The 9,343-nt window shown below is 38.6% G+C and overlaps 1 long non-coding RNA gene across 2 annotated transcripts in view; it reads right to left on the bottom strand.

Annotated features, from left to right (window-relative positions):
• Window positions 1-456: 456 nt before the first annotated feature.
• The window catches only part of LOC115069488, an 11,756-nt gene continuing 2,869 nt past the window's right edge, over window positions 457-9,343 (bottom strand). The window contains exons 2-3 of one of the 2 annotated variants that reach the window (XR_003848752.1): window positions 6,361-6,472; window positions 457-764 (exon numbers count right to left, since the gene is read on the bottom strand). This is a non-coding gene — a long non-coding RNA (uncharacterized LOC115069488). Of the gene's footprint in view, window positions 765-5,576; window positions 5,931-6,360; window positions 6,473-9,343 lie in introns of those variants that run through there. The other variant, XR_003848753.1, reaches the window with a different exon arrangement.

Below are 9,343 nucleotides of genomic sequence, written 5' to 3'. Positions count from 1 at the left end.
ATTGGTACTCTTCTCCAATTCCACCTTGTTGACATGGTACATAAGCCAGGACTCCAACCAGAAACAGAGAGCTCAAATTAGAAAAAGGGTTTATTTACAAAGTCTGTTTGCAAAGACCTGAGTCCAGAAAAATCACAATGTGTAATGTGAGAATGTTGGACTAGTGACGCATTGACACCCTAAGTCCCAAGGGACAGAGGAAGTGGTTACTGGAACTGAAAGGAAAGTGTTATTCGGTGAATTTTCCCTTGATAAGAGACCGTCTAAGGACAGCACAGAAGCCCTGTATGCTCTAGCAGAGAGGTCACACTCCTCACCCTATTCTCCAATGCAGCAGGAGACATAGGCACTATAGCTTCAGCTGCTTTTGTTACCTTCAGCAACCTCCCCTAAGATAGCAAAGAAAATAATTACATCAAGGTCACCTTCAGTGGTTCCCCAATGGCTAAACCTACCTGAAAGCCAGAGGGGAGAAGACACAGGAGACAGCAGATAAAGTTTATGAATGAGTCAGTTTCCTGGGACAAAGGCCAGGCTAGACAAATGGAGATGCAACAAAGCTATGCCAGCATTCACCGTCAGACATCTGTGCCTACATCTGCTCCTTAACACAGCTGTAGTCATGTCTATAACTTGAACATTTTTCACACAGGAATTTTTTCTTTGTATCTTCATTTCATTGATAGTTTCCATACTCAGAATCTCCAGTAACGTATTCTTGAATATTTGGAATAGCTGGAAATCTGTAAGTGATCATCTTCAAACTGAAAAGGAATTAATATTTTTGGACAGTCATTCCTTTACATATTTTCTCACATTCAATTTTCAAAATGAGTGGTAAATCATTAGCCATGTTTCAAAGATAATTTAAGATTCAAATAGCTCAAATATATTATCCAGTGCTATACAGGAAATATAAGGGGACTCTCTGAGCTCAGCATCATTTCGTTCTAAAGCCAGATTCATCCTGCATACTGATTACTGTTAACTTACTACACTTGAGCACTTTAACCCAAAATAGTTTAGCATTTTCATGGCAGAGGGCAAAGCAGTTAATAGTTTACTAAAGATATAAAAGGGAAAGATAATGTCTGTCTGGTAGTGTATTAAAGGGAGAATCCTGGAGGAGAAAGAATTAGAGTAATTAGAAAAGGGTTAATGTCTAAAAAGAAAAGAATGTAAAACAGCTTGAACACAGTTGCTGCAATTCTTCCCACTATGCCCCACCCCCCGGCCTGTTAAGTCAGCCCAGCCTCTTTCAGTGTCTATTGGACTTCGTACCTAAGGTTTACACCTTCCAGAATGTCTACAGCGATATAATGCCTTACCACTAGTCATTTCACCTGACTTCCATCTTGCTTTACTCCTACCTGCTGTGAGGCAACAGTGTGCAAAGGGCAATTTGTAGGCTCATGACTGATCACCCTGGGGGCCAGAGACTCTTCTGATTGAACCTGCCTTTGTACATGTGTGCTGTTATTGTCAAATTTAATCACACCTACTAAGATAGGAAGATGCTGTTCTCAGAGTTTACATCTTGATAGCAAGAGATGAGTCAGTGATGTGGGCAGACATAATGATTTCATAAGAATCATAGAAGGAACGTGCTGTTTGACTCTGGAGACTGATTTTCACGAGGAACAAACAGAACCCAAACGTGAGTGAGGCCTTGTTTCAAGATTCTGCAAACAAGCATCCAGGCCACAAACAAAAGCTCCATGGACCAGCTGTTTTTTCCAGAGGCAAGGAATGCCCAACTGGAGATGAGTAGTAGGAAGACTATGAAGCTATGCACCTCACTTCTTTCTTTGAAGATGGATTCAAAGTCCTGCTATAAACATTCAATCTCTCTTTTTCGGGACAGAGATAGATAGAAATCTCTAAAAACAGAACACAGAGAAATAACTTCAGGGTTGGGCAGGCACTCCCTGAACCAACAGGATATCCTCAGCAGTACTTTTATTTTTGACTCTCAGTCCACAGTTGTCATAAGATCAAACATTCTTCTGGCTTCTTCAATTTCCACACTGAATTCTTCAGAACGTATTTGTGAATATCCTCTTCACTCAGCTAGCCTTCCCTGCCTGAGCTGTGAAACCATTTCCAACAGCTAACTGGATGAAGAATTTTAAATAGGATGGCTTTTGCTCTTCATCAACTAAATATTGACAACCAGTAGCCAATTTGAGCTTTGGATATATGCAAGAACTCTTCAGAGTTATTTAGTCTCTTTGCCATCTTTGAAAGAACTTAATTCAGAACTAACAAATGAAAGATATCCAAATCATGGAGATTTGCTGATATGATGGCATATGCCTGAAATTCCAGCATTGAGAAGGCGAAGGTAGTAGGACTAGACATTCGAGGCCTGCTACCTAACAAGCTCAAGACCAGTCCAGGATACATGAGACACTGTCTCAAAACAAAACAAAAAATTCCTAAACTAAGAATAAATTTTCTGAAAGTTAAAGACAGATTAAAAATAACCCATCTCCCAAAATTCACATGTAATCATAATGTATGCTATTGGGTGGTGCTTACATTATGACTGCTAATAGACCAATAGGAGAAATGTGTCTTGATGAGGAAACCCCAATCTAAGTCAGAACACAGGATCTGAGCTATGTCTTCCACAAATTACCTAGAAGATTCTGGTAATATCACTTAAACTACCATGTGTTTGATTCCTTCTCTACAAAGTGAAAAGACTGAGCTAATATGTGGTTGCTAAATCATGCTCTGAAACCCACTCAGCACTCTGCAGAGTAAGTCAATGAATTACTGGAGGTGGCGACTGGACCTCCACCCTACCACCATGATTATCGTCTCTGCCTTAACATCTCCATGTCTTCAGATTTTGTGTAAGACTGGTTATAAATCTCTTTCAAATTCTTGGAAAATATTGACTGTAATATCATTAACCAAATTCTATTTCAGAATTTCATTTCCATTGACATGAAAGTATCTCTTTACATAGCAAATATCATTCCCTATGATAAATTAAATAAACATTTCAAAAATAATGTGCCCAACAAGATATCTACATGATAATAATTACCTCGTTTTAGTCTATGAATATGGGCGAACTCTGTTTGGTTAGATTTCTGTAATCATCTTATCTTAATGCTCTAGTACTTATATTTAAACAGTTTATAGAGTCCTAAGTGGGTTTTCAAACTTAAGGAGTAAACCGTTGGTCAGAATAAACACAGGAGTGTGTGCCTCTTAACATCATTCCTTATTTGCCTTGTTAGAAACATTTCTGCATTCAGACAACCACACTTCATCAATGATCAAGAAAAATAAGGCAAGGCAATGGAAAAGGAGCAAGGATTGAGGAAGGAAAGTGAATTTTCTGATTCACCCTTCTAAATTTGGTAAAAAATGGGAGTCTGGTCCTCACTCTGTTAAAGCTGCCTTGGCAGCCAGCAACCAGGCACAGGAATAAGGGAGTGCAGAGAAATAAGGCATAAAAGGCTGAATCCCTGCGGAGAAGCCCCAAGGAAGCATGTTTATGACATCAGTCCAAAAAGAACTCATAGAGGGACTAAAAGCCAAAAGAACCCTGGGAGACAATCCTCAAACTGGAAGCAAAGAAAGGAGTAGACTGAAAATAAAGACAGAAGAGGCAGAGTGGAGCTAGTTGAGACACAAGAGATGTGGGGCTTGGTAAAGAACGGCTTTCTTAAACAATGTCTCATATATCATAAATTTCTCATATACCATAAATTTAATACCATAAACTTTGACATGCTTTTTATGGACTGAAATTTATCCTTAAAGAGCCTCATAGGGAACATATGAACTTGTGTGTGTGTGTGTGTGTGTGTGTGTGTGTGACAGAAAGAGAGAGAGAAAGAGAGAGAGAGAGAGAGAGAGAGAGAGAGAGAGAGGGTGGAGGGGCTCTGGCACCCAGAGAGAGAGAGAGAGAGAGAGAGAGAGAGAGAGAGAGAGGATGGAAGGAGTAGAGTCTTTTGTCTACAACATAGAAGTCTGTCTTAAAATCCAAGTATGTTGTTTTGTGTTTCCTTCCCCTCAGAGCTCTATATGATTTCAATTCCTCTGACCTTTCAATGCTTTGGATGCAGTAATGACTATAAACATTTCATGGCATCTGTTCAGTAACAGGAGATGCCCTCATACCACATAAAACTAAAGAAAAATAAATGTTTAAGCTATCTTATAGGATTTTGTCCAGTTATAATTCTATTGCCCTTCAGCCCATTCTATTTTATTAAGTACATATTATATTGTTTGAACATTTTAGTGTCTGCTTAAATATTTCAGAGAAATTTTATGATTGGTAAAATAATTCCAGGTTTTCATAAAACATGAACTCGGAAAGTTTTCTACCACTTCTTAAAATTATAATTTTAAAATAAGAAAAATTTGATTCTACTCAACTTCTTACTGACCCTTACATTTAAATAAATAGATGAGGTTCTGATCTTTCTTGAAAGAAGTTTTGCCATCAGACTGGGTTCTCATAAGACCTTTTCGTGGTCTCTAATCAGTCTCATAAGTAAAAACGAGGTCACATTTGCCATATTTCTCAGTTGGCATGTATACAAACGGTTAGTCATGATTTTCACAAATTGAAATAAGCCAAAGTGGGTTTTGGCTATTCACACAATTTGCCTAAAAGGAAATGTCATTATTCTCAGTGTTACTAACAGCAAAGTCTTTGGGAAAAGACATAAATTACTTTGACGTAGTTGACGTAACAGGAAGTTGGCCCGCAACTGAGTGATCTGCGCCATGAGTGGAGATAGCTGAGTGCTTTGCTTGTTCATATTTTCTTAGCCAGGGAAGCAGAAGCAAACTGGATTTTCATCTGCAAAACCACAGAAATGCTCTTTCTCTGATGAATTCCTTCAAGCAAGTGTACAACGCACAGGTGTTTGTTTTCTTATTTGTTTGCTTGTTTATTTTTTCAATGCTGGGGATCAAGCCTAGGGCTTTATGCAGGTTAGACAGGTGCTCCACCACCAAGTCACATCCCAGCCCTTAGACCTTTTTTCTTTTAACATATAACTCCTGATAAAGGTGATGGATACCTTGGAGCCCGAAAGTCTCACCCATTGCAGGTCATCACTATTATCTCACAGGGGGGCTCTTGTTTTTGGTAGAGGAAACGCTAAAATTCAGTATTTTCCCTTGAATTAAAGTTCTTGTAGTATTGAAATATCTAAACAAAGGTAATCTAAATCAACTACATAAGAAACTACTCAGAGCAGACCATAAAGAAATGTGGTAACGTCACTTGTAGCATTTTAATAGTCCTGGATATTCCTACTAGTCATTCCTGCATTAGACATTTAGTTATACATATTAAACCTAAAGGATTTTGTGACGACTCCAGACTGGCAGGTTTATCACTGTTGAGCATGTTTGTTGATGTAGTATTGAAGACAAGATGGAGGTCAGAAGCTCATATTTATTCATTTAAGTGTCAACCCACATTTCAAAGCAAAAGATACTGGATATATTTAAATGTTTGCGATCAGGGTTCTACAGAAAATGACAGAAATTTGTGTGTGGTAATCTTTGGGGGTGACACTCTACAATGAACACCTGTAAGAGAAACTGATCAGAGGCACAAGAAAGTGAACTTCATTCAATACATTAGCGATGGAAGCCTCAGAACCTCTGGATTTGGGCTGAGCAGCTCGGCAGGACCTTCATAGCAGTTTTGAGCTTGACAAAGAAAACCGAGCCTCCACAATTCTCCACTTCACCCATCAATCATCAGCCAGTGTGTGCCTTTGTTGCAGGGTGAGATAGCTTCCTTCAGCAGGGGGCCAATGAATGCTCTAAGAGATGCTCAGATGTGAGGCTTCTGCTGTTGATGCAATGAGCGCCTTGATCATAAAATGGCATCTGGGTAGTGCACCGCAGGCTCCACCACAGTAATGAAATTTTCATGAAGCCTGTAATTTTTTCAAAAGGCATTTACATTTACTGCGTATCAAATTTTTTTAATTTTAGAATTCTAGAATAACATCAATACCTGTTTCAAAAACTACTGTGAAATAAAATTGAGAAAGAACTTACACAATCCATGACCTTTTTTAAGATTTATTTTATTAGTTATTTACTTACACGTGTATATGTGTGTGCCTATGGAGGCTAGAAAAAAGGTTACTAGATGCCCTAGAGCTGGATTTATAGTCATTTAGGAACCTCCTGGTATGGGCACTGGGATCTGAACTTAGGACAGCTAGAAGAATAGCGAATTCTCTTAACTGCTCTGCCATCTCTCCAGCCCCTTAATCTACTATCTTAAATAAGTAATCTTATAACTCAGTTGTCTGAGACAGGAGGACTGTCAAGAGTTCAAGGCCCATCTGGGCTACATACTTGGTTCCAGACCAGGCAGCACTGTAATGTGAGACTCTTCTAATAATCTTTGGCACCATGACAAGTTCCACGTAGCCATGTCTCCGGACCTCTGAACTTTTCTCTAAGTCACCTCATAAGAACAAAAAGAAAAGAAAAGTCACCTAATAAGAAAAATAATAATAATCTTTATTCTCTAAGTTTTAACCTAGTACCCCAGTCTCCTAATTTTGATGTAGTTTGTTTCAAAGCACAGCATAAGGTGGGAGGTTGGGCAGGACAGGTGGAGAACAGTGTGTGTATTTCAATCAAAAAGGGTAAGAAATCTCAAGGAACTTTGAAGGTCTGTGACAGTGATGGTGGTGCTGCTAGCTTTTCATCAACTCTAAAATTATAGTAATACTTGCATTAATTAGGAGTTTCTATAGGTGCATTCTCTCTTAATGCTACTTACAGCTCTATATGGGAGCCTTTTCAGTGGGTATCCTTTGACTTCTGGGCCCCCAAACAACAAAACCCAACAAAAGAACGTTTAAGAATAGATGAGAGCAAAAGCCAGACTCTGTAGCACGTACCTGTAACCCGGCTTTGGGGTGGGCAGAGATAGATGGATCCCTAGAGCTCATTGGCCAGGCAGTCAAGCAAAATGAGTGAACTCCATGTTCACTGACAGACATTGTTTCAAAGAATAAGGTGGAAAACAATTGAGAAAGACAACTACGTTAGGCCTAGCCTCTACGTGTGTGCGTGTGCGCATACACACACATGCACACCAGCATGTACACATGCATATGCACATCCCCATGAACAAACACAGCACCACACACACACACCAATGCACACCACCATGTACACATATGTACACACCCACATGAACACATACACACACACCACACAAACACACCACATACACACACACACAAGAATAGGCAAGAAAAAATATCATACTAAGAGTTTATGGATGGGTTTTTTAAATAAATATGCACATTTTAAGATAATATAATTTCTTGACACATTTTCATAATCAGAGGGCAAAAAAGTATATTGTTGTACATGTACTAAAATACCATGTTCCAATGTAATGATTCCTGTACATCATACACATATACACAAAAACGTTAACCTATAAAGTTTGGGAAGATAATGACAGGAAAAATAGCTTTCTATAAAAATTAGGAGACTAGGGTACCAGGTTAAAACTTAGAGAGTAAAGATTATTATTATTTTTCTTATTAGGTGACTTTTCTTTTCTTTTTGTTCTTATGAGGTGACTTCAGTTTTCTTTCAAAGTCACACACTGAGGAGCTGGGAGCTCAGTGCCACAGTGCATTCCTAGCAGCATGAAGCTGAGTTCAATACCCACTACAAAAAATGTCACAAATTAAGTCATGAGTTAGTTTCTTTGACAAAAGCCCTCTCAGTTCCCATCAAATGCTAGCAGGAGATGAGGCCATTGCATAAAGACCATTGAAACTGTGTCTAGTACTGGAATGGGACCTTCTGCACATTCTGCCAAATAGTTTTTTCCACATGGCTGTGTGAACCCTGGTGAACATACCACAGTTGTAGATCTGCCTGGCAGCAGCCTTTCCAGGTTAAAGAACCTGATTTACTATCTCTGAGTGGCTTACTCTCCAGAATACAGATTCACACACATACACTAACAAGGTCAGAAAAGAAAGACTGATAAACAAATCGGACTGTTTACATACAGCATGTATCAGCCAATGAGAACAGGTATCCCACTGGACTGATTAGTTCATCCTCTCTTCCCTGGAAAGCTACATGGAACCCAAATGATGATGACAGTCAGACAGAGGTGGAACATCATGTGGACACTCAGTGGACTCTGATTCACCCTGAGAGGCGCAGGCCTCCATCTATGTATTTGATTATTTCTGAGAAGTCAGAAGGAAATTTCCATAGCTGGCAAGGCTGCATCTCCTCTGGATAAAGAGTTCTTTGATGGAATTTGGCAATCAAAGTTTAATAATTCTTTTCTACAATTCTGTGAACAGGCCCAGGTTTCGCTGGTACCTGAGTTTATATAACCTCTGCGTTTCTCTGAAAACAAAAGTGAATACAAAATAAGTTTAAAAGTGATTAGAAAGGCAACATAAGTCACAAATTTTATAATTTTAGAAAGCTGGTAAAAGAGTTACAGAATCTGAGGCTGGAGAGATGGCTCAGTGGTTAAGAACACTGGTTGTTCTTGCAGAAGACCCAGGTTCGAATCCCAGCACCCACATGGCAGCTAACAACTGTCTGTAAGTCCAGTTCTGGGCATCCGATGGCCTTTTCTGTCCTCTGCAGGCATTGCACAACATGGGTGTGTTTACCTACATGCAGGCAATGCACTCATACACATAAAATAAAAATAAATAGGTAAAAATATTTTTTAAAAAAAGAATCACAGAACCATTGAAATCTATCCGATGACTTTGTATACATACACATGTGCCAAGGATCCAAGTGCAACCGATTATGACTAGTAATAATCAGATACATACAGATTAGAGATGCATGTGCAAACATGTAAGTGTTAGTAACATTAAAAATATAGGAAACCGCATATCTTAAAATGAAATGGAGAACTTCTTTAAAGGGTAAAAACTCATTCAATTTTATGTCTTACAGGGCTTATACTGAGTTCAATATTGTATAACTATTAATTCAACTGTGAACCTAGAAACTTACAGCCACTTGTGAAAGAGTTGTGTTCTTGCTCTGGAGTGTGTTACTGAATATTTTAAAGCTGTAATGAAATGCTTCTTCTAATCAGTAGTTATTAAATTTTTTTTAATTTACTTCATCTTAAATAGTAGAGATGATAAACATTACCAATGAAATCTACCTGATTACTTTATACCCATACTCAAGTACTAAGGATCCGAGTGTAATCAACTGTGAGTAGTAATAATCAGGTACATAGAGATTAAAGGCACATGTGCAAACATGTAAGTGTTAGTAGCATTAAAAATATAGGAAACCGCAAGGAACAATA

This window comes from Nannospalax galili, unplaced genomic scaffold, assembly GCF_000622305.1.
Source record: "Nannospalax galili isolate Female #2095 unplaced genomic scaffold, S.galili_v1.0 scaffold452, whole genome shotgun sequence".
Classification (NCBI taxonomy): Eukaryota; Metazoa; Chordata; class Mammalia; order Rodentia; family Spalacidae; genus Nannospalax; species Nannospalax galili.
Note: the sequence above shows the minus strand (reverse complement) of the source record. Positions and strands in the feature narration are given on the sequence as shown.